This window comes from Podarcis melisellensis (genome assembly GCF_964234715.1).
Source record: "Podarcis melisellensis genome assembly, chromosome: 8".
NCBI classification, from domain to species: domain Eukaryota; kingdom Metazoa; phylum Chordata; class Lepidosauria; order Squamata; family Lacertidae; genus Podarcis; species Podarcis melisellensis.
In genome coordinates this window covers 40431407-40437530 of record NC_138540.1, presented here as the reverse complement: position 1 = coordinate 40437530, position 6124 = coordinate 40431407, and the positions used below count along the sequence as shown (strand labels likewise).

The window sequence follows — 6124 nt, the reverse complement described above, 5'->3', positions numbered from 1 at the left end:
CTGTCACTATTACTGCATGAGAAGGATTTAAATTTTGTAGCATTCAGGGGATGTATTGGCATATGTGTGAATCAACCCTATCGGCTCTTGTCAACCCCCTTTATACTATTTTATTACATCTATACCCCACCTTTCGTCCAAGGAGCTCCAGGTTGTGTACAGGGCTCCCCTCCTACTTTCTCCTCACAACAGTCCTGTGAGGTAGGTTAGGCTAAGAGACCATGGCTGGCCCAAGGATAGCCAGTGAGCATGGCTGAGAAGGGACAGGATTTCAGCCCTAGCTCTCAAGTCTGATGCTTTTGACCACTACACCACACCGCCTCTCTTGTTGTGAGTAGCATTTTGCAGTTCATTCTCTGGTGCTAGGGATTTGCAGGTCAGCTAATAAGCCAGCTGCGTCCTGCGTCCCTTGCAGCCTAGCAATATAAGGATCGCTTGGGTGGGGGAGGTTACCCTCTGAGCTGAAGTGCTTTGCCTGTGGCTTGTGCCTGAAAATAGCACTAGCTGCCTTCACTGACTACAGTCGCTGACCTGCTTTCTGAATCCCTGTGAGAGAGGCCGGCTGGCCTCTGCAACAGCACCCTCTTCAGGTGAATCCTGATAATGTACCAAAACAGAGGTCCCTTTCCCGCTTCCTTTCTTTGGAGGCTGGCTTTGGAGAGATGCAAGCAAGGAATGAATGAAGGTATCTTGGCCAAAGAAAGCATGACTGCAGCAGAAAGGAGCTGATGCCTCTGCTGGCGGATGACGCTTTGCTGCCGTCTCAGAGGAAGCTCCTCGCACGACTCCAGAGCAGCCGAACTGGAGCCTTTACCTGAGAGGTAGGAATGGGCAAATGACAATTTTACTTTCTCATTTTTCCAAACCTAAGTTCAGTTTTCCGCATTTCTGCATCAGTTTGCAATTGTCTTTTTTAAAAAAGATATATTTTTAATTCCAACCTATTCCCCCCTAACACATTTTTGTATGCAAAGTATACACATTTTTGCAAAAAACAAAACAAAACCCCAATACAATGCATTTTTTTTTGTACATGACTTTTCTTCCTTTATACATAAAAATGTAAGGGAGGTTAAATGGAAGTGGGAGGTGCTTCACAGAGTGGTTTAGCAAGTCACTCTGTGAAGTGCCTCTTCCCTCCTTTAAAAGAGAATGGAGCTGGGAGCAAACTGGGGTGGGGGGGAGGCAAGGGGATGGGTGAGGGGTAAAGGGAGCAGTGTTTGGTCAGGGGTGGGGGAAGGGTGGCTGGCAAATGGGTAGGCAGAGTTGGTGGGCAGAGCAAGCGGGGGGGGGGGAGCCCCTAATATCAACATATACATTGACTCAAGCCTGCACACAATGCAATGTCTGCACACATTATTGGGCTGGGTAGCTGCGGTGCAAAATCCAGAGAAGTGCAGATTTTGAAGGGTTTCTGTGATAAGCAAAGTCTGGGGGACGGCTGTTTCCATTAAAGCCCCCCCCTTCCAAAGTTTGTTTAGGGTGATGTTGATTTCCCCTCTTTTTGTCTTTTTCAGTAAGGCAGAACCTCTGCATTGCAACAGTATGTTAGACATTTCACTTGGCAGCAACAGCTGTAGCACAGTGACTCATGAAGCAGAGATGGGAGGGGAGTGTGTGTGTTTGTGTGACAAGCATCGATGCCCCACACAGGAATCCGCCAGCAACTGACCAAGGATCCCATGTCACAGCTGGTGACGTAAGATCTGCAGATCTTGGTGAGAATCCCGAGTCCCCATTCCTCCGTGTCCTGTTGTGACCCTTAATATTATCGCCGCTGCTTCTCTCTCTGTGTGTGTCAGTTCCTGCCTGGTACTCTGTCCTCCCGCTTCAGATGCGGCAGAGCTGGTAAGTGTACGGAGATTTCCTGCAAGTCCCCACCTCATAATAACCAGCGCATGCTCTTCCTGGCCCATAACACTCCTCAGCAGATAAACGCACCTTTCGGAATGAGTCAGAGGAGGAAAGCAAGTCTCAGTTATAAGGGTGTTTCCCTCCCTTTTCTCTCCTTGTTTTGCAGTGCCCTGGTGACAAAAAGGGAAACTGGAATGAGCAACTGTGGGTTTTGTGTGTGAGCCTGCCTGCTGAGGAACTCAAAGGTGGCATGGGGACCGGTATGAGTAAGGTACAATCCTTGGGGTTCATTGCAACTTAGCAAAAAGTGGGAATGGGGGTGGTAAGGTAGTATTTTATTTTATTTTATTTTATTTTATTTATTTGTTGCATTTATATCCCATTGTTTCCTCCAAGGAGCTCAAGCTGGCTTACATGGTTCTCCCCCTGTTCATTAAATCCCCACCACAACCCTGTGGTGTAGGTTAGGCTGAGAGGGACTGGTCTTCAAGGTCACCCAATGAGTTTCATGGCTGAGTGGGATTTGAACCCTGGTCTCCTGGGTCCTGGCTGTCCACTTGGCCAATGAGACCGCACTAGCACGACTGGGGCTGATGGGACTTGGTAGTCCCCCAAAATCGAGAAGGGACCAGGCTGGCGAAGTCTGCAGTGAAGCAATTTATGTCAAAGAAATAAGGCTCAGTTTGAGTGGTTGTGGAGCAGCTGGTGGCACAGCAGGGCCGCACCCCAGGGCCAAAGTCCAGTCTCCTGCCCTCCCCTACCTACCCATGACGAGGATGGAAGCAGCAGCAAACAGGCACTGTATGCTGGGGCTGAACAGGCTTGATGCTGGCCATCCCAGTGTCCTCCCTTCCTTTCCTTTTTAAAAACACTTTATAATCTTGTGGCAGCCAGGTAGGCATGTAGACGTTTTTATTATTTTTACCTTAAAAATTGGCTCATTATTGTCGGGTATGTGTTAACACCGCAGCAGCAGCAAATTCTAATTATCCATTAATGTGGCTGTGATTTAAGTGAGTCTGAGCATGCACACCAGGCATAGGAAAACTTGGCCCTCCAGATGTTTTGGGACTACAACTCCCATCAACCTTAGCTAACAGGACCAGTGGTCAGGGATGATGGGAGTTGTAGTCTCAAAAACATCTGGAGGGCCGAGTTTGCCTATGCCTGGTGCACACTTTCATATTTTTAACCGGGGTGGAAAAACAGACTTTTTTGGTGGCTTTTTGCTTAAACACGGGGGTTTTCAAACTGTGGACCACCAGTGGTCCAGAAACTTCACTCAGGTAGTCTTTTAAAGCATGTTTGCATTGAGTAGTCATATTGATTTTCAATTGTATGTTTATTGCTTCTTTCATTAGAAATTCAGTTTGATTGATTGCAAATTGTAATACAATAGTATATAATGTAAAAAAGTAAACACTGAGTCAGTGCTCAGAATGTCCAGAAAGACCAGGGTTCAAGGAACTGAAGCTCACTGGGTGACCTTGGGCCTAACCTACCCCGCAGGGTTGTTGTAAGAATAAAAAAATGGAGAAGGGAGGACCATGTTAGCCACCTTGAGCTCTCTGAAGAAAAAGAAAGTGGGATATAAATGCAATAATGAATGAATGAATGAAGCAAGCAATAAAAATACAATTAAAAACCATACAGTATCGAGCACAGTGCATCACAACTGCTACAACAGACAGAAAAAACATTCAGCAGTAAACCATCAGCAATTTTCACATGGTCCTTGGTGAGCATGGCTCTAACATATCAGGGATGCAGAGGTAGTTGTAAGCCATGGAGCAGCAGGGTAGAGGGAAAAGAAGCATTGACTGTCAGCTCCACAACTGAAGCAGCGCACCTGATCATCGCTGTAAGACCATTAAGTCCATCGTGTAAATTTATCCAGCTGCTCCACCGAAGAGCACTGAATGGAAGGATGAGCTGAGAAGCTACTAGTTCAAATTTTCATGACATAAGAAGACCCCCGTTAGATCAGGCCAAGGGCCCACCAAGTCCAACACTCTGTCTTCACAGTGGCCAACCAGATACCCCAGTTGGGAAGCGAGCAAGCAGGACCTGAACACAACAGCACTCTCTCTCTTTGAGATTCCCAGCAAATGGTAATTCAGAGGAATACTTGCCTACTGTGAAGAATTTACAGTGGCCCCAAGCAAGCTATACTCCCTCAGCCTTCCCTGTCTGCAATATGAGCGATAACAACAATGGCCTACTTAGCAGGGATGTTAGAAGGATTACTAAACTATTGGTCTGTGTTGCCAGAGAGCCACCAACTCCCTCCAGTTTACCTTTCCCATTTGGTGAGCCTTCCACCCCACTTACACTTGCTGCAGCCTCCTGTTTTTATCAGAAGACATTCAGCAATATTGGTTGGTATTCTTTTTAACAACAACAACAACTCACTGAAGAACTATTTGTTTAACATGCAGCTGGGTGCCTGGCAGTGGGATCAGTTTACTGCCTGTACAGGGAAAGTCACAGCTTTACTGAATTAAAATTAGATCCTCTGACCCAGATAAAAATGCCTGCTCAAATCAGAGACTGCCGACCTCCCTGTTTCTGGATTGAAATAATTGCGGACAAGAGGTTTTCTCAGCTGGCTGGCTCACTTTCCTGCAACGGTAGGCAGGATATTCAGCAGAGGCAGGTCTATTTGGGCAAATGGGACACTGTCCCACCAAAATCAGCCTGCTCCTGCTTGCCTGCATTCCTACTTCCAACCAGTTCAAGGAGGGTGCCTGTCAGCTTCATCTTCCTTAGCCTCAATGTTGCCCTTGTAGAACACAGCAGGAAGGAGGATGGGGGCAAAACTAGTTGGCTGAGTTGGCTCAGTTAGTACAGTGGTGCCCCGCAAGACGAATGCCTCGCAAGACGAAAAACCTGTTAGACGAAAGGGTTTTCCGTTTTTCAATGCGCTTTGCAAGACGAATTACCACACTGCCCAAGTTCGTTTTCTTAGGAGGCAGGCGGGGAACACAGCACGTTGTAATTGTTCTTTGCTCTTCAGAGCAGGAGGAAGGAGTGAGAGAGAGGGGGCCTGTTTTGTTCAGATGTCTCGAGCTAAGCATTTAAAAATAGCACCCTTGTGTGTGCCTGCTCTGGATGCCGTCTCTCGTAGTGGAGTTGTTTGGAAGATCTGCGCTGGCTGCTATAGAAACGCAAAACAGAGCCATGGCGTCTCTGGGCTGCAGCAGACCCTTGCTGCTGGTGTGAAGCCAAGCCGTGTCTGTTTGAAAGGTCACGCCGGGAAGGCTTGATGTTTAGGTTGCCTGGCGCTTGGTGTGTTCCTTCTGAGGCTGGCAGTGGACGAAGGATTCAGAATGCTGCTTTTTAAAAGGCACCAAATCTATGCCCCTGTCCTAGAACTGAGCTCACAGTCCTCTCATAGGAAGCTGGCATAGATAGATTAGATAGATAGATGATAGATAGATAGATAGATAGATAGATAGATAGATAGATAGATATAGATAGATAGATAGATACGCAGAGTTGGATCATGTGTGCATCTAGCTCTGGCTGATCTACACTGACTGGCAGCAGGTTCCCGTGGTTTCAGGCAAGAAGCTTTTCCCTCCCCTACCTGGAGACATGGGCGTATCCTGGGGGGGGGCAGCTGCCTCCCCCGATCAAGTAAAACAATAGAAATACTTAACTAACCAATCACGTCAGTTCTGCCCCCAGTAATGGAAGTCCACCCCCCAAAAAAAAATCCTGGCTACGCCCATGCCTGGAGATTCTGAGGGTTGTATCTGGGACTTTCTGCATTCAAAGCAGATGCTCTGCCTCTGAGCTACAGCCCTGCCCCCCAAATCTGTTCAGAATTCTCTCCTCTCATGCTTTCTTCATTTCAGAAGCCGAGTTTGAGGACTGGGAAGTTACTGCAATGGTTAAAGAATTGGGTGGGGAGGGGAGGGGGAGGAGAAATTCATGTTGGTCTACTGCAAATCATTCAGTGATCTACATCACATTTAGTGATTCACATTTAAAGCTGAACTTATCAAATTCGCACTTCCTGAAACAACATGAGAACAATATAAAAATGAATACATTAATGGACATATACCAAAGTGCATTATGAGCACTTGCATGCAAAAGCATGTATGTGACTCAAAACTGGGTGCAAAAATGTGCCAGGAGAAATTCTTCCCCAAATGTGGAAGAATTTCCATGAGATTTTGATTTTTTTTTAAAAATGAGACCATTCTTGCAGAAATGTGGAGAATTGAATTTAAGATTGGAAAAATGAGAAATGAAGAGTACA

At 46.6% G+C, this 6124-nt stretch overlaps 1 long non-coding RNA gene across 2 annotated transcripts; it reads left to right on the top strand.

Moving 5' to 3' along the window:
• Positions 1–632: 632 nt before the first annotated feature.
• Positions 633–2122, top strand: LOC309375770. Of its 2 annotated transcripts, none has more exons than XR_014171029.1 (3): positions 633–821; positions 1522–1848; positions 2021–2122. It is a non-coding gene; the product is annotated as an uncharacterized lncRNA (long non-coding RNA). The 2 variants fall into 2 exon arrangements; XR_014171030.1 differs by having other exon boundaries at positions 634–821; positions 1518–1848.
• Positions 2123–6124: the final 4002 nt, after the last annotated feature.